We start from the raw sequence: 23,155 nt of genomic DNA, 5'->3' as shown, positions 1-23,155 counted from the left end.
TCCGAAACTCTGGACTTACTAGGTGGCTCGTTATTAATGTAAATATTGACTCAGGCAACAGAAACGCATATACGTAACTAAGTGAAAATTCTGTTGAGATACACTTTTTCCACCTGGATTCTGCTCCTAACTGCTGAAGGCAAAATCTGCGATAGGAAAGAGAAAAAGGAAAATGGTGCTTTAGCATGCGTCCGTAAAAACGCCTACTGCTTGAAAACTATCAGAGATGAAGGGTTAAACGAAGTCTCAGTTAATAGCTAAAGTGTGTCAACAATATCTGGAGACAAAACTATTAGTCATTTTTATTTCAATTTGAGTTTAAGATCGACTTTTTACAAATATTTTGTCAGTATCTGACACCACTCCCTTAAATGTAGTGGTAGTAGACGTTGACCAAAAAAGTTATTTAGCAGCTTCGGTGTACACCCCAGCAAAGAAGGCTTAGAAGTTCACTCTCGACGTGGTTCGGAAGTCACGTAAAGCCGTTGGTCCCTTGCTGAATAACCACTGGTTCCGTGCAACGTAAGAACACCACACAAACAAACAAACAAACAAAAAAGCTCTTGTAATTATATATATATATATATATATATATATATATATATATATATATATATATATATATATATATATACACCGCGTTGACTTCCATTTTGTTTCCTATAGCGAAAACGATGTATTTGCCAAGAAAACTTGAAACCATTCGCTGGATTTCGATCTCCTTTTCATCACGGGTCCAAGAATAAACCAAGAGCATGAAATCGGTTCATCTACTTCATAATTTTAGACTTTGTGATGTCACTTTCCCCTAAGCACTTAGCAGTTTCCGCGTGTCTCCCCCACTGACTAAAGCTACTCGATGATTTCATAAAAAGTTTCCGCCCACGTGGTGAATTCACTCTCACACAGGAGCAGTGCCAACGTCGGGGTGTTGTAAGAAAGCAGGCAAGCACACAAACAAGAGTCTATTTTTGAATTGGCGCCGCGGCTGTGTAGCGCATATGACAGGAAAACTGTGCAACCAGGGATTTCACGAAGGCTCTGAAATATTCAGGGAGTTCGTGAAATCACCAGTTCACTTAGGGACATTTGATCGCCGAGGGGCTAGTACTAAACACAGTGAAACACATTTGATCCAAAAGTGGCTAGTACTAAACACAGCAAAACACTTTTCATCCGCAAGGGGCTAGTACTAAACACGGTGAAACACATTTGATCCCAAGGGACTGGTACAAAACACAGCAAAACGTATTTGATCCCTAAGGGGCTAGTACTAAACACAGTGAAACACATTTGACCCCCCCCCCCAAGGGACTGGTACTAAACACAGCAAAACACATTTGATCCCAAGGGACTAGTACTAAACACACTGAAACACATTTGATCCCCAAGGGACTAGTACTAAACACACTGAAACACATTTGATCCCCAAGGGACTAGTACTAAACGCAGCAAAACACATTTGATCCCCAAGGGACTAGTACTAAACGCAGCAAAACACATTTGATCCCAAGTGGGTAGTACTAAACACAGTGAAACACATTTGATTCCCAAGGGGCTAGTACTATGCACAGCGAAACAGTGTACTACATGAATCACTGTTTTGCTATGTTTAGTAGTAGCTCGTCGGGGATCAAAATTTGACATCCTTAAGTGAATAGGTGCCAAGCGACTAAATATGACAATCGTTTTCCCTCCAAAAATTGTTAAGATCATCAGTGTCAGAAATCAGTTATTTTATTATTTGTTAGTTTTTTCATTTATTTATTTTTTGTTTGACGACTGCCTGTGACATTAACGCAGTCAATACATCGTTGATTTCGCCAAGCTGACTTTTGGCAATAGACGTGGAATGCAGCTACAGTTCATTAGGAAATTAGGTGTCGGTAAAAAAGAAAGAAATAAATATATATATATATATATATATATATATATATATATATATATATATATATATTATTTATTTCATTTCATTTTTATTTCTTTGCTGAAAAAATAACATGCGTATATGAAAATAAATTTTGCCTTAATTATTCATGAGCACCCTTGCCTCCCTTAGGAACCTGCTTCGAACCTCTAGGGCTGCTAGCACCCCCTGGTTGAGAACCACAGCTCTTACGTCCGAGGCAAAGGGTTGATTTGAAAGCTAGTTCAGTATATGAGACACCATAGTGACTTTAAATGCACACATACGCAAACACACGCACATACACACACATATATGTATACATACAATATATATATGTGTATATATATATATATATATATATATATATATATATTTATATATATATATATATATATATATATATATATATATATATATATATATATTATATATATATATATATTATATATATATATATATAATTATCTTAACGTCTCTTCATCGCCACGAGTGAAAATCATTTTTTTTTTTTTGTATCGTTATCATCCACAAAAATGATTCAACAACACAATCGCTTGATTAAGATTGGGATTACAAGTACAAAAGACGATAAATTATTAAAAGGAAGTTCAAATATATACAAAATACCAACGCATACGATAAAAAGTTGGGAGCATTAGCAACTCACGACCAACCTTTCAGCATCAGGGATAAAAACACAATATAGGTAAACAACATCAAGAGCTACAACAACCGGACAGCCTACGTACGGATTGTTGTTCAGAGTCGGAACTCTGGATCGACCTCTGCGCCTTCTCTTGAAGAGAGAGAGAGAGAGAGAGAGAGAGAGAGAGAGAGAGAGAGAGAGAGAATGCATAAAGCATGAATATCAATGTGAAGGTTCACAAAAAGGTTACGGTTGATTCTATTTGAGTTGAATGTCACGCAGACGAAAACCCAGTCCGGGTGTAGTCAAGTCTCCACTAATGAGAAATGAAGCTGCCCTCAACCCGTGTCTCAGTCGGGATATCTGGATGTTTGCTTCTGAGAGATATTTATCTACTTTAGATAGAGTGGTTCGTGGTGGTTGGTTCTTGTTTTCTAATAGTTATGACTGGGGCCATCGAGGGATGGTCTCCCGTTTGTCACTTTTTCATAAGTTGTATTTCAACGGATCTTTCACATTGCTGGTCCACTTTATCTGCCGAGAGGAACCATATTCGCGTAACAGTAGTACCAATGTGCCTCATCGCTGTCGAACTCCTCCAAAGTTCCAGAGATTCTGTGTGGAACAGCCTCCCAGAGGATCTCCTGCAATTGGAACTTCGGAAGTCCATGCCAAGATGCAATGCATTACTAACTTAATAATATTCTTCTTGCATTTCAATACAAAACTATCTGTTTGAAAATTTATTAATTTATATTTTCTTTTAACAAGTGGGATCTCTTCTTCATATATTTCCCTTTACCTCTTCTCATTTCTTCCTAATGAACACCTTAATATTCTTTGGAAGCTAAATTTTATTCAAGTCAGTGGCCCCTTTGGTGGGCTTGTTCCATATGCATAGGTTTCATCTTCTGAGTAATAATAATAATAATAATAATAATAATAATAATAATAATAATAATAATAATATATTGGAAGGAGACTCTCTTTCAAACAAGTCTTATCGAAAGATATTGCTGCATCAGCTGCATTCAACTTGTTAAATAGCTTCTCTATTTTTCTAATAATAGCTTTCTCTCTGCTGCTACAACTGGCGAGTATTGCGCCGATATTACTCATCAGGAGGAGTTAATAATAATAATAATAATAATAATAATAATAATAATAATAATAATAATAATAATAATATTTAAGATTCTGGCACGAAAACACTAAATTGTTTTCCCCGTCTCCTTTTATTTCTTCCTTTTCAACACCTCTGCATCGCTGGAAACAGGGAACAACCATTAGTTACGCCATGGCCTAAGTAATGGGGTAATATCCAAGGCTCCTTTTGTGGGTAAATACAACCGGAAGGGGACGTCTATTGTGAGTGAAGTCTCTGCTCCGTCTACTCCGAAGTGATCTATTTCCTATGGACTTCTTCCTCTAGTTTTTATTCCATTCTTTCTCTAGCTTTATTGTTCGTGTATGGTAAGGTTATATGGTTAGGTTACGGCGGTAAGAGGCTTGAGTTACATATCAGAATGTTAACGAAGTTTCTTTTCTCAGCAGCCATAAACTAACCATTCGGTGATTTCATTCGTCAAGACACAAGTCTCTGTTGTCTTAATAATAAGAATTAATAGTAGCATGACTCTTGAAAAGGAGAAATAAATCCACAGTTATGTATAATGTATACATATACTCAAGATAGATCTGTGCAGAAAGCTTTCGTGGAACTTTTACCCGAAAGCTTTCTGTACAGATTAATCTTTTAATATAATAATAATAATAATAATAATAATAATAATAATAATAATAATAATAATAATAATAATAATAATAATAATAATAATAATAATAATAATAATAATAATAATAATAATAATAATAATAATGACAGAAGTAAACCATTCTCCGTATCTCTCATCATCGGATCTGCGGAGATTTGCAACGCTGGTTCTGGCAGAGGCGGTGCTTAAATAGCAGCCACAGATAACCTCCCTACCTTTGGTCATTTATTCAGGTGGAAGGTTTACATTGCTCTTTGTCGTAGAGAAGGAACCGTAACACTATATGAAGCCCGTCTATTCTAAGTTGTTTATCCAAGCCGAATAATAATGATGATAATAATAATAATGACTGATAAGTATCAAGACATGAAAATAACAAGGCGTGAGAGAATTCCAGTCAAATAGAGCGTTGTTTTACCAACGAAAATTAAAATACATAACCTATATTTCACTAGAAATTATTGTTCCCGTGCTGTTTAACGTGCATATTATTTAATTTTTACATTTATTCTAATAAATAAGTCATGAATATCCTATCCTAAAATTCATGTATCTTGAACTCAACACGAAGCACCTTTTTCAGACCTTTTTAGGCTCTACCCATCCAACAACAACAACAAAAACAACAACAACAATAATGAAGTAGTTTGTAGGCTTACTCCAAGAGTAAGCGAAAATAAGGATATGGGATATGCCAGTGGAAATTGTACCCATAATCATAGGAACCTGGAAGAACTGGATGCCGAAGTAGCTCCAGGACGCATGCAGAAGACCGTGCTACTAGAAACATGGCACATAGTGAGAAAAGTGATGGACTCCTAAAGAGGTAGGATGCAACCTGGAACCCCACACTACAAATACCACCCAGTTGAATAGGATGAAGAGTTAGAAATAATAATAATAATAATACTTCTTTGAAATTCAGCCATCCGTGTCACCTTTCCATCACTAGACCTCATCCAAGTAGGTCTAGGCCAGTGTTCTAGCACCACATGGGGATGCTGAGATCAAATATAGGAGGTGCTTGAAAGCAACAACAAAAACCACATTGGAAAAAGAAACCCACAAGATTAATTGAGTATAACTTGTTGATTTGTAAATATTTACAAAAATCACATTGCTATACGTATGATTGATCACCCAGAAGTGCATATCTGAGTTTGTCTACGGTATTTTCTTTTTCTTGGGTTTTCTTATTTCTTTTATGAGCAAAAACGGCATTTTAAGAGTAAAGAAATTAAACAAATATATATAAAATCTAATGATCAAGCAGTACAATTTTCTTGTTTTTATCCTGATAATAATTTACTGGGACTGGCTTGAACTGACTATAGGGGTTTCTAGGACTGGCTTGAACTGACTACAAGGGATACTGGGACTGGCTTGACCTGACTACAGGGGTTGTTAGGACTGGCTTGAACTGACTACAGGGGTTGCTAGGACTGGCTTGAACTGACTATAGAGGTTGCTGGGACTGGTTTGAACTGACTACAGGGGTTGCTGGGACTGGCTTGAACTGGCTACAGGGGTTGCTAGGGTCAGAAAAGGTTGAGAAACACTGGTCTAGGTCTTCCAACTTTTCTGGTGACCAGAGGATCCCAGTTAGTTCCAAGACGTAGTGTTGTCTCAGGCGTTGTGCAAGGACTAGTGTAATTGAGTCATCATTGTCTCACCTTCATCATTGTCTCAGCTTCCGTAACTTTCCTTTCGGCATTGTTTCTGACTCTCCTGTCATCTGAGTGCTAAATGATTCTTTTTAAAAGAATTTCCACCAACTAGACAAAATCTTTTAGATACTGTTTTCTTGTTACACTTTGATTCAAGCCCGAAAAGCAATACAGATCCTACTAGACTGACTTATAAATCTTACTTTCACGTGCAATTGCAGTCTATCTGATCTCCAAACATTATTGATCCCAATTGTTCTAAGTTTGACTGGCTTTTCAATTTTCTGTAAAAGAAAACTTTTGCTCTCCGCCCACAGATCTTAAAATCTCCTGAGGCTAGAGGACTGCCAATTGATAATCATCCACCCTCCAATCATCAAACATAATAAATTACAGCCTACTAGTCACAGTAGTTTTTTTTTTTTTATTTAAGTTTGAAGGTAGCGATGATCGTGAGCCTGGCAACGGTACAAGAGAGGTAACCACCCGGCCGTGAGTTTCATACAGCATTATAAGCAATACATAAAACTCGATTGCATCGAGGAGACTTCGCCGCACATTTTATTTGTTTACACCTTAATGAATTCCAGCTCATTGTTCCCAAATATCTGAAAGATTTAGCCTCATTTATCCTTTCTCTCCTTTCTCCGTCTAGAGCGTTATTTCATCAACTCGTGCAGATTCTCCCTTCATTAAGTCCATTTATCTTGAGTCCCACCTCTTCGGATATAAGATGCATTCTGTTTATCAAGCTTCGTCGATCTCCCTGTGCTTTGCTGATCGAAAGAGGTCCATCTGCCAAGTTTCTACCGTTACTCCAATCTAAACCTTCACTTCTATATCTGAACTAAATTCCCATTATAAATCCATGGGAGAGGCTAAACCGTAAAGGGGTAATAACATACCCTGCAGCTACCCATCATTTAGTGAACATTCACTATGCCAAGACTTGATCAACTTAAATCTTGAGTTTACTTACTTTCTTCATGGGTAATTTCAATCAGCTTTGTATAGTTAATGGGAATGCCATAATATTAGCCCCCTTACCCATTTCCTTCTACTTTTCCACTAAATATAAACTTAGTATGCGTCGAGAATTAAGTACTTCATTAATGGTAGGGGCGGTGGCTTCTTTGTGAATCGGTGCTTTTAGGACGATTTTTTCTGCTACGAAAAGGGGAGACAGACCCTCGCTCGGCTTTTAGTGTTCATTTAGTATTCGGAAGTAATCCAGTGGAGCAACGGGGTGTCAAGCGAGCTTCCGAAAAGCTGTGCTTCTATCTTATCTTCTGACTCTTTTATGGCTCACCTTTTTTTCAAAAATAATATCAACAAGGTGTGAGCTGACCTCCAGCTTAATCGAGGCGTTTGCTAAAATCTACGGTCAAATAGAGCCTTGTTTCATCAAAGAAAATTAAAATAAAATAAATATGCTTTATTCTATTACAAATAATTTTGCTGCATTCTAATTCATAAATCATAAACATCCTATCCCTTTTCAGGCCTCTTTAGGCTCTTCCATAGACCTCTCCTACCCCTCCCCAACAATAAGAACAACATAAAAAAACAACGTAGTTTGTAGGCTTATTCCCCGAGTAAACGTAAATAATGATTTAAGTCCTTACTGATGAAATTAACTTTCAGGAATGGGACTTACTGCTGGGTGTAGAAACTCAAAAGTTTGCCGAGGTTTGGAAAGGAAGTATATGAAGAATGTAAAAAAAAGCTCTTTAAACTGATTCAGGTTATTTGATATTTCTGTGTTTATATACTCTACAGAAGTAAACAAAATTAAGAGTTCTTTGGTTTGCATTTGTCCTTCGACTGCATCATTTTCCAGTACAGTGATTACATATCGTCATATGTAAAATTTTCGTGAAAAGCAAAATTGCTAGAGAGAGAGAGAGAGAGAGAGAGAGAGAGAGAGAGAGAGAAGAGAGAGAGCTCTGTATTACCGGAAAGGGCAAAAACTGGAACCCCTCTCAACAGTTACTTCCTGCCAATTCTCTCATCACTGGACCCGGGCTGTTACCGTTGTCCCAAAAGCAACAAATTAACTGCTATTAGGTCTCTCGCTGCGATGCCAGCCAATCAGGTCGATTGCGAGGGAAGGCTGATTGGCCGTGTTTCTATCAAGAGAAGTTTCACTTACCGAAAATCTTAGGCAATGAAAGGCTACATCCTTTCTTCCGCTGAATCAATCATTTTCTATTTTTTCAATTACTTTGTTGTTGTTGTAGATGTTGTGGTTCTTGTTGTTGATGCTGAAGTTGTTGCTGTCATTGTTCTTTCTGTTATTGTTCTTGTTTGTTTGTTTGTTTGTATGGTGTTTTTACGTTGCATGGAACCAGTGGTTATTCAGCAACGGGACCAACGGCTTTACGTGACTTCCGAACCACGTCGAGAGTGAACTTCTATCACCAGAAATTCACATCTCTCACTCCTCAATGGAATGGCCGAGAATCGAACCCGCGACCACCGAGGTGAGAAGCAAACACCAAACCAACCACGCCACTGAGGCTCTTATTGTTCTTGTTGGGGGGGATAGTTAGGAAAATCCCATGGAAAAGCGTAAAAAGGTCTAAAAAAAAAAGGTGTTCCGCCTTGAGTTAAAGATACAGGAATTTTAAGATAGGATATTATTGATTCATTTATTAGAATGAAAATGTTAAAAATATGCAATGTGCATATTAAACAGTACAGAACAATTATTTCTAATGAAATAGAGCTTATTCAATTTAATATTCGTTGGTGAAACAATGCGCTATTTGACCGTAGATTTTAGCACACATCCTTGTTTCATTTTGCTTTTTTCAAAGCATGCAACAAATAAAAAAAAAATTTCTTTCATCATGCATTTTAAAAATGACCGAATTTTCCACCGAACCTTCGAATTACGGACGAAGAATTTCCACATTGCAAACTTATTCCTTCGACTCCTTTTTTTTTTTCCTCTCTCAGCGATTTTGGATGTAAACATGACAATGCACTTAGTGCGATTAAACCTTCGACATTTTCAGTTTTTCCTCCTTCCTCTTCGCTTCGTTCTTCGATTTTCGTGCACAGACCCGAGCGGTTTATTCTGCGCAACCTCTCTTCACAAGGAGGGTGAATCCATCTGAACGGAAGCCTCCTAGCCAGAATACTCTTCCTCGATCCATTGCCCAAATTGTTCTTCCTAAATTATAACCCTTTAGGGAAGATATTGGAATTGTTGTCATCCAAGCAGATGGAATCTGCCGATAAGTAGGAAATTCCAAGATTTTTTTCAGAACACTTCTCTTCACAGTCACCACAGTAGTATTGCTGAGAAGGTGCCTGACTGAACTCCCCACCAGCTGCACTGGTACTACAGTCACAGCGCATCTGAACTAGAGAAGAAAAATTTCTGTGGAAACCAAACAATACCATCTAGCGCCTCAGCGGCGTGGTTGGTATGGTATTAGCGTCCCACCTCGGTGGTCGCGGGTTCGATTCTCGGCCATTCCATTGAGGAGTGAGAGTTGTGTATTTCTGGTGATAGAAGTTCACTCTCGACGTGGTTCGGAAGTCACGTAAAGCCGTTGGTCCCGTTGCTGAATAACCACTGGTTTCATGCAACGTAAAAGCACCATACAAACAAACAAAAAAACAACACCTCTGCCATTGTGATCAGTTTGAACTCCCTTCGACTGACGATTTACGACGAACATCCCCAAGAGATTCTCCCCTGGTGATGCTGGCAAACACGAACAAAAGGGAACAGCGCACAGTCCTAAAAATCGATCACATACCAGTCCAAATAACTGTCAAAGATTGCTGCTATTCGTACGAGCTTCGCCAGTTGGCATTGCAGTTCTCTCGGCAACTGCTACGTCTCTAGAGATAGGAGATCAAACAGACTCACGAATCTAAATACATCCATACATACATGTTACATATATAATATATATATATATATATATATATATATATAGATATATATTAATATATATATATACATATATATATATATATATTATATATATATAATATATATATATATATATATAAAGTATACTATTTTGCTCCTGTAAAAAGGACATACGTCGCTTCATCATCGCCGATTACCAATCGACTGCTTCACGAAATGCCAACCAAACAACAAAATTAATTTCCGAGAGTTGATGACGAACCAGAAGTGGTTGATCCAACTGGGAACTAAACCTTACTAAATACAAATGGCAATCGAGAGTGGATACCTGAAAGCCATTTGCTGAGAACGATATTCTTGTAGAGAGAAACTACGTAGCTACTCCGAATCTTTCAGGCGGCATGACCTCTTACATATAGGCTGTAGGGGTTGTGGGGACAGCGGGTTATGCCAAACAGATCTCGCTGACAGCGAAGAGAAATTTGACTCGGGGGCGAGACACCTGACTTTTATTGTTGATAGTGAACGTTCGTCACTATCCGAAATCAGAATTCATTAATTGGGTAATAATACTGATGATGGCACTTCTAAAATTGACACGATCCTTACAGATAGCGGAGCAACTCCTCTCTGAAAGCATTCTAACCACCCAAACAGCTAGAACAATATCATATTTCCAGCTAAAGTAAACATATTCAGCAAGGCGTGGTCCGAAATCCAGCTTACTCAGAGCGCGTGCTAAAATCTACGGACAAACAGAAAGTTGTTTTACCAACGTAAATTAAAAATAAATACGTTATGTTTCATTACAAATAATTGTACTTTACTGTTTAACCTGTACATTATTTTTTTTACATTCCCATTCTAATTGAAAAAATCGTAAATATCCTGTCCTGAAATTCCTGTATCCTTAGTTCAATGCGAAACATCTCTCTCTGACCTTTTTAGGCTTTTCCATAGGACTTTCCTAGCCCCCCAACAGGAACAACAACAACAGCAACAAAGTATTTTGTAAGCTTACTCCCCGAGTAAGCAATAGAAAAGGGAAAAAAAATGAAAACGGCAACGGGATCCAGTCGCATGTCGTACGCCATTCGTCGTGGATTTATTGAAAATTTCGGCGATAGTTTAATAAGGAGTTTTGACTCGACATGCAGCTTCCCCACCTTGAACTCTCTCTCTTCTTCTCTCTCTCTCTCTCTCTCTCTCTCTCTCTCTCTTTAGCATTTGAATCGCAAGTAGTGTGGTGAGAGAAATAGAAAGCAACTGGCATGAGTGATAATTACTCTCTCAAAATGTAGGCTATATCATATAATTGACTGCGGGGATGGAATGGGTGTTGCCATATAGAAAGTATAAAATTACCTCCATCTAGGCGAAACTACAATATTCATATCCTCTCTCTCTCTCTCTCTCTCTCTCTCTCTCTCTCTCTCTCTCTCTCTCTCTCTCTGCATTCTCCGTTTGCTCTCTCTCGTCTCAGTTCTCTCTCTCTCTCTCTCTCTCTCTCTCTCTCTGCATCTCCGTTTGTTCTTTTTCCTTCTTTCTATTTACTTTTAGCTAACTAATTTTCTAATTACCCCTCAAAAGATTTTCCAGGCATTATTACAATAAGGGAATATTATGACTATTGTACTGTATTATTTCTATCAAATCGAATGGAATATTATCAGTGTCAGTGCACGATTAATTGAGTATGTTGTAATAATGATTATAAAATATTTCGTTTTTAAAAATACTTAAAATATCCGAGGGTTTTCGGTTGTCATTATCTTGATATTTACAGTATTTATGTTTTTACGGTCATCCCCAGCGGGCTTGCAGTAAACACGCCGCAAAGGTGGAAACATACCGGGTTGAAACGTACTAAACATGTCGCAAAGTTGGATGCATACCGGGTTGAAACGTACTAAATATGTCGCAAAGGTGGATGCATACCGGGTTGAAACGTACTAAATATGTCGCAAAGGTGGATGCATACCGGGTTGAAACGTACTAAACATGTCACAAATGTAATCACACGCTGCAAAGGTGGAAACACACCGGGTTGAAATATACTTAACATGTCGCAAAGGTGGATACATACCGGGTTGAAATGTAATCACATGTCACAAAGGTGGATATATACCGGGTTGAAATGTACTAAGCCCGTCGCAAAGGTGGATATATACCGGGTTGAAATGTACTAGACGCGCCACAAAGGTGGATACATACCGTGTTAAAACACTTCGGGGTCACTATTTAAGAAAGATCCTTAACTTTTACCATTTAATAATTTTGTCACAGGACAAAAGTCCGCTATTTCGAGTCAGTTTTACACAAGTCGGGAAATTGAAGAACTAAATTGCTCCTACTCTTTGCCTTGTGAACTATTTTTTGCTTTCGTTAGCCTTTACTATACTATAGCAGGTTCACTTTAAGTAGATTCTTGAGTGAGCCCTATGCCTGTGAGACGTTTGTTTGGCAGCCGCTGACTGGCTGAGAGCTGCCTACCTTCCGGTACCAGCCAATCAGCGGCCGCCAAACAAGTGTCTTGTAAGCACAGGGATCATCCAAGAAACTACCTCAAGTGAACCAATTATTGTTGTTTTGCTTAACCAACAAATGTTGCTGATTAAGTTCTAATCTGACTGAAACATTCTCGCTTCGAATTAATGATCTTGCGGGAAGCCTGATCAACAGACCGCAGCGATCATGAAGTATTCGCTTTATGATTTCTTAAGTAATTATTTACATAATTACATACATAATGACTTCCGGGGAAGATTTGTGATCTTTAACCGAAATAACAAGTTAGTAATTTCATCCGTCTACCAAAATTAATTTAATTTTCAGGAAAAGTTCTTGCTACAGGAAATGAGGTAAACCATTGACTGTTTGTTCTGTGATTCACCGCGAAACAAAACCCAAGTAATCATTGGTGATTAAAAAAAAAGGAAAAAAGAAACAACGCAAGTTTTACAGGTCCACAACATTTCCTATCTTACGACCCCAAACCAGACACACCACACACACACACACTCACACACAGCCCGGTGACGCAATCCGCCCTGAGGTATAAGCAGGTAAACCAGGACTGCCTCCTAAGACCCACTTTCTCGGAATTGTAGTCAATCGTTCCGTGAATCTTCAAAGCTTGGAAGGGATACTGAAGAAGATGATTGAGACGCATGGTGAAAAATCCAGCTCACTATACGAGATCTGTTACCATCACTTAATGACTTATTGTTCATTACAAAGGTCGCTTTATTACCTTCGCAAAAATCATTGGCAACTAAACTCCTGCGCCTCCCACTTACCTTCCTTTCTCGAGACAGCGCTTTCACTTTCTACAATAAGACCCAACTTTCACTCGTATCTATCCTGTTCACTGCTCTCTCTCTCTCTCTCTCTCTCTCGTTTATTTCCGTGTCCCGATTCAGTCTGAATGGGAGAATGATCTTCAAAAAGTAGCCGATTTCTTACAGTCCTGTAGGGCGTTCTAGACTTTTCGGTATCGTCATTAGCAAAAGTCATCGAATTGACGGTTCAAAAACATTAACGCCACTCTTTGATAACTTACCAGCAGAGTCCTCATTAATCGTAAATAAAAAAAACATGATCTTAATATCAAATCTATGCAGAGTATGTTAACGTTGCTCATGTTTAACAACATTTATTCACGTGAAATCAAAGTCATTCGTTCGCAGACATTATTGGAACCTCATTCATAAGTAACCCTGCCATTTCTTCCGAGTAGGTATAGGCGCATTGAACATTACCTACATATTCTTTCATAAGTTGTATTACAACAGAGATCTTTCACATTCACAATTTTTCCCTGACCCCCCTTTTATCTGCCGAGAGCAACCAGATTCGCTGAACAGTAGCAACAACATGCAATAGATGTCCCTCGCTGTCGAAATTCTCGGTTCCAGAAGTCCTTTATTCCTCACACTGCTGGACTGTGGAACTGGAACAGCCTGCCAGAGGATGTCGTGCGACTGGAACTTCACAGGTTCAAGCTGAAGATTCAATGCATTTAAACACTTTTTTTTTTTTTTTAATATTTAATAAGTGGGGTCTCTTCTTCCTGTATTTCATTTTCCTTCTTACTTCTTCCTAATGAACACCATATTCTTTGGAGCCTCGAATCTCAAGTCAGTGGTCCCTTTGGTGGGCTTGTTCCATATGGATAGGTTTCATCTCTTGAATAATAATTTAATAATAATAATAATAACACAACGAATATCGATTACGAAATAAACACTTATCCAAAGCAGCTGTCTCGGCAACATTCCTCAACCCTTAGCGGGATCTCTGGCATTTACCTTCAGCATGCTAATGCAGCAAGAAGCCAATGACGTGTAACGCGAGAGTAATGGAACCTTTAAATGACTAATGCTGTGGTTTCGTGGAGTCGAGAACTTGCAGAAGAACACGTTCCTTGGGCAACAGCAGTCCCCGAAAACGATGACGCTGACGCACAAATATCGTCGTTGTTTACTGTATATATATATTATAATATATATATATATATGATATATATCTATATATATATATGTATATATATATACATATATATATAAACACTCACACTGCAACAAGTACACTGTTGTACTCTACTATCCATAAAAGGAATAAAAGGAAATTCCACAATGACAAGACATATTGGAAGATCTACTACCTTGAAACATAAATTTGCCAGAACCAAGACCTCCTATTATTGGAATTTTCAGTTTCACATTCGTACACACACACACGGAGTATATACATATATGCAGTTACTTAGATATAATCTAGCATTTTCTTGTAAAAGATTTTGCAGTGGCTACCTTAGAAATCATTCTCCACAGGCAATTTTTGTAGTAAGATATATATATACATATATATACTATATATATATATATATATATATATATATATATATATATATATATATATATATATATAGCCACATATACTAAGAAATCACAAAACTAAGCACGTGATTTTGTGTGTTTGTTAATCACACTGGGAAAGTTCAAAATGAAAACACAGAGTGCCATGTACGTTCGTGTATCTAACGCATCTTTTTGTACCCTGAAGATGTGTTAAAAACGCGAAAGTACTCAACACTTTTAACGTTTCATTTTGAACTTTCACAGTGGCTTCAGCCAATTTATATATATATATATATATATATATATATATATATATATAATATATATATAATATATATAATATATATATGTATATGATTTTATGTGTTTGTGTGGGTGCGTGTGTGTGTGTGCGTGTGTATCACCAAACCTCCCTCATCATTACTATCAATGCCGAGTGACGCAGAGTTTCCTTGAAATTCGACCACTCACGCCCTTCTTAAGCTTTGTCCACCACAAACACCACCCTCCCCCCCCTCCCCCAGGCACATCAACGGCCTCCCTTCTCATAACTCTCATGACGTCTTCCAACTCGTCTGGAGGCCACTGGAACCCAAACGATGCAAAAGGGTCTTTCCATCATAATTTTATCTAGGTTTGGAACTTCCGCAGTTCTTCCCTTTACCTCAGCATCTCTGACTCACCACATTATTCTCCTTCAAAAAAAGTCTATCTTAGTTTGACCAGACCGCATTACTGATTAACAGCTCTCCCAGGGCTGGCCCGAAGGATTATATTTTTATTTGCGTGGCTAGGAAACCCATTGCTACTTAGCAATGGGACCTACAGCTCATTGTGGGATCCGAAGCAGAACATATCGAGAAATGAATAAATAAATTTCTCTGCTTTTATTAGATTTTTATTTGCGTGGCTAGGAACCAATTGGCTACTTAGCAACGGGACCTACAGCTTATTGTGGGATCCGAAGCACAACATATCTAGAAATGAATAAATAAATTCCTCTGATTCCATTAGATTTTTATTTACGTGGCTAGGAACCAATTGGCTACTTAGCAACGGGACCTACTACAGCTTATTGTGGGATCCGAACCACAACATATCGAGAAATGAATAAATAAATTCCTCTGAGTCCACGTTGGCAGAGCAGGGAGCGAACTCGGGCTACCAAATCGGTAGGCGAGCACACAACCCACTCGTCCAGCGAGCAATTACATTCTCCTTCAGTTTCTCAAACTCCGATTGATGTCCAAATAGCAATACAGATCGTGCTAGATGTAATCGTATCTTCCCATGCAGTCTCAATATATTTTATATCAATTTCTTTATTGGTTTTTGTAAGTTTTCGCTTACTCGGGGAGTAAGCCTACAAGCCTACAAACTACTTTGTTGTTGTAGTAGTGGGGGGTTGGTGTTAGGAAAGCCTAAAAATGTCTGAAAAATGTGTTTCGCGGTGAGGAATTCTAGGATAGGATATTTATGACTTACATATCTGGATGAAAATGTAAAAAATAAACAGTGTGCATGTTATAAAGTATAGAAAAATTATTTCTAATAAAATATAGCGTATTTATTTTAATTTCCGTTGGTGAATCAACGCTCTATTTGACCATCGATTTTAGCACGCGCCCCGAGTAAGCTGGAGGTCGGATCTGGCCTTTTTTTTTATTGTTTTCTTTAATTCCAACTCGAGAACCTGTTTTGGATATCGCTGTTTTTCCAGATATTCGAAAGATTCTTTCTCATCAAAGAACCACCCGTCAACATTAACATTATAATGATCTACGACCTCCTGGACGGTTTCAATTAGCTGTAGTACGCATATGCAACAGAGAATCCAGAGCCCTTCTTCCGTCATACTGGTCTTAGGACGCTGTCGAAAGCCTTTCACAACCAGCTAATGCCGTCAGATGGGCATTTCTAAATGCCATGCTCTGCCCGCACAGATTGCCTTAACCCAGATATTTGATCTACGCAACTCCTGCCTTTACTGGAATCAGTTACTTCATCTCTCAGTAGTTTATCAATTTATTCCTCCGCCTCACTTAGAATAATCATAACGAGTTTTTATTTATCTATCTATTTATTTTCTTCACAATCGGCCATGAGGGCAATGCCTCTATGGTTAATGCATTCAGTCAGGTGACCTATTTCTAGCAAGTTTGATGTGAATTCATGTACTTAGTTGACTGAGCCGATGGATTCTTCGTGGATTCCGCCTCATATCTCATTCTCAGGGTTGTATAACGTTGCATGTTCTTCGTGTGCGGAGCAAAAGTGAGTTGCTTAACAACAGTAATTCCAGCCGAGTTTTCACTTCGTGAATGTTTGCCTCACGGAGCTCTATGTAGTAGTTTTCGCTTACTAGCGAAGTAAGCCTACAAACTAATTTGTTGTTGTTTTTGTTGTTCTTGTTGGGAAGGGTTTGGAAAGCCGCTTGGAAAAGCCTAAAAAAAGTGTGAAAAAAGTGTTTCGCGTCGAGTTAAAGATACAGGAATTTTAGGATTGGATATTTATGATTTATTTATTAGAATGAAAATGCAGAAAATAAATAAAGCCAATGTGAAACAGTACAGAACAATTATTTCTATTAAAATAAAGCGTATATATTTTAATTCTCGTTGGCGAAACGACGCTCTATTTGACCGTAGATTTTAACGTGCACCCTAAATAAACTGGAGGTCGGATCATGCCTTGTTCTCCCATGCCTCTGTAATTTACATCAGCACGATAATGATATCGATTGCTCAATGTAATTGCATCACCAGCTCCCTGTGCCTCCGGAATCTAGTCTAAGGTGAGATTCACAAGTCATTTCCCTGCGAATATTTTGTGTGGCATTAACATGTCACAGTTTGATACACAGTTCCTCTTTGGACGAGTCGGTAACGTGCTCGGCTACCGATCTCAGGGTCCGGATTCGATTCCTCACTCTTCTAACAAGGAATCAGAGGAATCTATTTCCGGTGATAGAAATGCATTTCTTAATGGGGTTCGGATCCCTTAATAAGCTGTAGGTCCCGTAGCTAAGTAACCAATTGGTTCCTAGCCATGCAAAAATATCTAATCCTTCGGGCCAGCCCTATGAGAGCTGTTAATTCAGCTGAGCAGTCAAGTAAAACTAAGATATACCTAACCTCCATTCGATCCCTTTTTTGCGCTGGTTGTCAGAAATAAACATGTACAAACCTAAGTTGGACCCAACTGTTTTGATAATTTATTACTTAATTTACTTTATTTTAATAAGTTGAGACTCTCTTCTTTCTGTATTCCCCCTGACCTCGTCTTACTTCTTCCAACTGAATGCCCTAATATTCTTTGGAAGGTTGAATTTCAAATCAGTGGCCCTATGGTGGGTTTGTTCCATACGAAGAGGTTTCTTCCTCAAAATAATAATAATAAAATAATAATAATAATAATAATAATAATAATGATAATAATAATAATAATAATAAGAAGAAGAAGAAGAAGAAGAAGAAGAAGAAGAAGAAGAAGAAGAAGAAGAAGAAGAAGAAGAAGAAGAAGAAGAATGTAACACTCATCGATGTCGCAATACCATGGGACACCAGAGTAGAAGAGAAAGAGAGAGAAAAGATTGGTAAGTATAAGGACCTGAAAATAGAAATAAGAAGGGTATGGGATATGCCAGCGGAAATTGTACCCATAATCACAGGAGCACTAGGCACGATCCCAAGATCCCTGAAAAGAAACTTGGAAAAACTAGATGCAGAACTAGCTCCAGGACTCATGCAGAAGAGTGTGCTCCTAGGAACAGCTCACATGGTGAGAAACGTAAGTGACGGACTCCTAAGAAAGCAGGATGCAACCAGGAACACCACAATATAAACACCAGCCTGTCGAATAGGATGACTGATGCATAGGCAATAAATAAATAATAATAATAATAATAATAATAATAATAATAATAATAATGGAGGCCCACCTTTGGGTATTTGGAAAAAGGGAAGGTGCTCCAGAATGTGAAGAAAGCGACTGACTAAGTGTTCAACATTTCCACACATTTTAAGAGGCAGTCAAGGAAACTACCGACAAACAAATGTGTTGTGGAGATGTATGAATACATCTGAGTTTCGTATCGATGATATACTTCGGTAAAGACAGTTATTTCTTATGCTGAACCCTAGCATGTGATATTTCCTCTCTCTCTCTCTCTCTCTCTCTCTCTCTCTCTCTCTCTCTCTCTCTCTCTCTCTCTCTCTCTCTCTCTTCCTGACAGATTCCAACCTGCTAAGTTCATGGCCTAATTACGTATATTCAGAGTTATTCAAACAGAAGACAAAGCTATTTCCTGGTAGTTTTTAAGAATTTCATTACAACACTTTCATTTTTTTTTAATAATTCATGAATCTTCAGAATTCTTGGATAAGGACTCAAGCAAATCCATCACTCCGTTTTACCGACCTTCCAAAGGTCTGGCAAAACTAATTTACATGCTGGTTTCCTACATATTCATATCTAATGATGTAGTTGTCGAAAAAAAAACATCAGGTACCTGGTATTAAATTTCTTAATGAAATAATTAACGTAAGTAGAGATCTCTCAAATTATTCTCCACGCAGTTGCTGGCTAGCCCTGGCGTTTTTTTATTTTTGTTTGTTTTTTTCCCCCAGGGTGTGAGCGCGAGTTCCACTTCAGATGCCACACAAAGTGTCACTGTAGCCATTGTGCCAAGAATGAACAATGGAATCTCCTCCCTCCTCCTCCTCCTCCTCCTCCTCCTAGCACTGGCCCCGTCCTAAAAGAAGAAAATCCGACGTCGTTTTACTTTACGTAAGAGTGACATAAAAATAACATCTTTCTAAGCGAAAAGGTTCCTATGCGATAAGATGGAATGACCGACAAAAGACGAAATCTCGTCATCAGCCAAAGCGTTGTTATACGAAGACAAGAGACGGTGATGAAAACCCAACTTACTCTTTATGTATTTAAACGAGATTCTAATCAGGTCACATAACGGGAAAATGTCATTTTAAGTGAAATTACTTTTTTTGATTGGGCATAAACGAATAAAAATGTCAAGAATAACAAATTGATTACAAAAAAACCCTAGAAGTAAGCCTACAAAGTACTTTTTTGTAGTTGTTCTTGTTGCTTTTGTTGTTGTTGGGTGGGTAGAAAAGCCCTACGGAAGAGCCTAAAAGGCATTGATTTAAAGCTACATGAATTTTAGGATAGGATATCTATGATTTATTTATTAGAATGAAAATGAAAAAAAGAATAAATAATGTGCATGTTTAACAATACAGAAAAATCATTTCTAATAAAAAAAAAACAGCCTATTAATCTTCATTTTCGTTGGTGAAACAACGCTCTATTTGTCCGTAGATTTTAGCACATGCCCAGAGTAAGCTGGAGGTCGGATCACGCCTTGTTAGAATCAAGACAATGCTTCACGAGGGTTGGATCCTACCACATACCCTTTCCCATCCTCGTTGCAACCCACCAATTCGGTCAACGGGGCAACATGGGGTTTTAACGGTGTTCAAGATTCGAATCTGGGGACTCTTGCTGATAACCGGTAATGCTGAGGAAGTGATATTATGCAAATCAATTGATAATCATCCGAGTAAATCGTAGAAGTTAAGTGCTATTATCAAACGTAACCAGCGGTCGATTGGCAGCAGAGAGAGAGAGAGAGAGAGAGAGAGATAGAGAGAGAGAGAGAGATACGCATCCCTTTGTTACCGAGCCAAGAAGCACAGCTTGAGAGAGAGACAGAGAGAGAGAGAGACAGAACGAGAGAGAGAGAGGGGGGGGGGGGGGGTTGGGGGGGGGGGGGGGGGGGGGGGGGGGGGGGCTTTTCAGCTGCGGCGGGAAATATGGTACGTAACAGCACTTGATACTTTAAACACCCGTTGCATGTCAACATGTTTATTAGCCAGATGACGGGGAAAGTCATAATGACAGCCTAAAATGTGAAAGAATAAAGGCCCTGTGTTTGACGGTACGGGACAATATTCAAATGAAACTGTATCACGCTATTTCCTTGGGTTTCTTTATATGTATACACACATAGGTATATATAAAAGCGAATACCACAGGAAAATGACAGGCAGAAGATGAGTAGTACCTAGCGCTTCGCAGACGATGCGTGTAAAATCACGGAAAGCGCTTGGCACTGATCTCCTGCCTGTCATTTTCCTGTATATTCGCTTATAGAATGAAGTCACATGTATCTGTATATATAGCTATATATATATATATCATATATATATATATATATATATATATATATATATATATATATATATTTATATTTATATATATATATATATGTATAGTATATATATATATATATATATATATATATATATATATATATATATATATATATATATATATATATATATATATATTCTATAATGTAAGTTTTGTAATGTAATTATAATTTTGGTAATAAGATTCATTCACCTCAGAACTTGTGTATCATCTTATGAAATGTATGTTTTTGTGTTCAGATTCCCACATATAAAGATAACACATATTAAGTAGTGCAACTTTTCATTTTGAAACATACGTAAGACAGAGAGAAAGAGTGAGCGCTTATATGTAAGCCTCTGAAGAGGGTTGTTTTCACATCTTGAAAATACCTTGCCTAAGCTAATTTTTTTATAGTTCCAATCTGGCCAATAACTAAACAAGGGGCCTTGTTTATTCCCCACAATGATGTTATTCATGTTTAACATACAGAGATAAAGTAATGCGTTTTCGTCTTGCTAACTGCCCATATGCCGCTACGCATATGGAGATAGAGAACGATTCATTCGATCTCGAGACCTAGCCGCTGGCGTGAGGGACAGGATCTCTCTCTCTCTCTTTCTCTCTCTCAAACCTCTGTCTATCGCCTTGCTCATTCGCGAGTGTTTCATTAACGTAATAATGTAAATCACATTTGTATTTGAGAAGGTCACTCATTAATTGTCTTAATGTATGCGTTGTTTGTAGAATCTGAACATAGTATTATTTCTATTAGTTTTGTGAAGGCGCCCACGAAAGTGTAAAAGTGTGTAACAGGCCTTTACGCTGCAGCTGCGTATACAGGTATTTTACAAATGTTTTCAAGTGCACTTCGAGGTTTTATTTTACCATTGGATAAAATTATTATTTTCAATACATTTTTCTTTTGCTTTGTGCTTTTGACATATCCATTTTTATATGCTTAATATTTGTACTGTCAATGCTTTAATTGTTTTCATATTATGCATTATGTTATATTTTGCATTGTCTTTATTTTGTTTAATTAGTCTGAATAATATTCTATTGTGTAATTGTTTGAATCTAACACTCGCAAATTAATTTGTATTTAATTAAATTTCATTTCAAATTTAATTATTGCTTTATGATTTAATTTAATTAATTTTCTTGATAAAATTTGATTTAATTTTGCTTAGTAATTAATTCAAGAATTAATTAAACTTTTGTTTTCAAGTAATAACAATTTCCCTGAGATTGTGAATTTCACTTATAAATTTTGAATTTAGAAATAAATTCTTTGTATTTAAAATTTTTGGAAGAGTTTCATTTACTTTCACCAGTATATAACAATATAGTATTAGGTATTATATTTTATTTTGTTTAGGTAGAAATATAGAATGATAATGGTGCCGTTTCCCACAAATAAATCAGAATCAGGGAAATACTTAAATTTGAAATTATAGAAGGAGTGATGCCCTTAATTAAGATTACCTCACATCTATTTTAATGAACTTAGACTGATGTTGTTTTCTGGACTGTTCAGTTTCTTATAAGGGATCACTTATTAACCTTTAGAGGTTAATTCAGTCGTTTAGTATTTGTGATGAAGGGTCAGGTGTCTGGCTGTAGTGAGGTAAGTAATAACCAGGTACTTGAACAAACTGTGCCCTAAGTACAAAGGGTGTCCCAGTCCCAGGAATAAAAGGGTCTCTTGTGCTAACAAGTACAAATGGTAAGTGAAATAACCAGATACTTGGCAATTTGGGTTAACAAATGTTAATGATGTCCAGACACAGATCTTTGGCTACTTCGTGCCCCAAGTATTTATGGTGTCCAGACCCAGATACTCTTGACCATCTCGTCACAATATATATAATAATATAATATATATATATATACTATATATATTATATATATATATATATATATATATCTATATATATATATATATATATATATATATATATATCATTATATATATTTATATTATATATATATATAGCTATATAGTATATATATTATATGAATTTTTATCACATCACAGTGATTCACTTACATGCATGAAGCTACGAATGTCCTGTAATATCCAATTCGCTCTACCTCGGAATTAATATATTCCCATCTATGTTAACCGAAGGGAAATTTTTTAGTTGATAATAGTTACGTCCTCCCGACATACAGCAGGGCGCTA

General features: G+C 37.3%; 1 protein-coding gene across 4 annotated transcripts in view; it reads right to left on the bottom strand.

Annotated features, from left to right (window-relative positions):
• Window positions 1-23,155, bottom strand: part of LOC135212179 (uncharacterized) — a 117,849-nt gene that overhangs the window by 29,563 nt on the left and 65,131 nt on the right. The gene's annotated exons all lie outside the window — the stretch shown is intronic.

The sequence above is a fragment of the Macrobrachium nipponense genome, chromosome 40, assembly GCF_015104395.2.
Source record: "Macrobrachium nipponense isolate FS-2020 chromosome 40, ASM1510439v2, whole genome shotgun sequence".
In the NCBI taxonomy this organism is placed as follows: Eukaryota; Metazoa; Arthropoda; class Malacostraca; order Decapoda; family Palaemonidae; genus Macrobrachium; species Macrobrachium nipponense.
The sequence above is the reverse complement of the archived record's forward strand: the minus strand, read 5'-3'. Positions and strand labels throughout refer to the sequence as shown.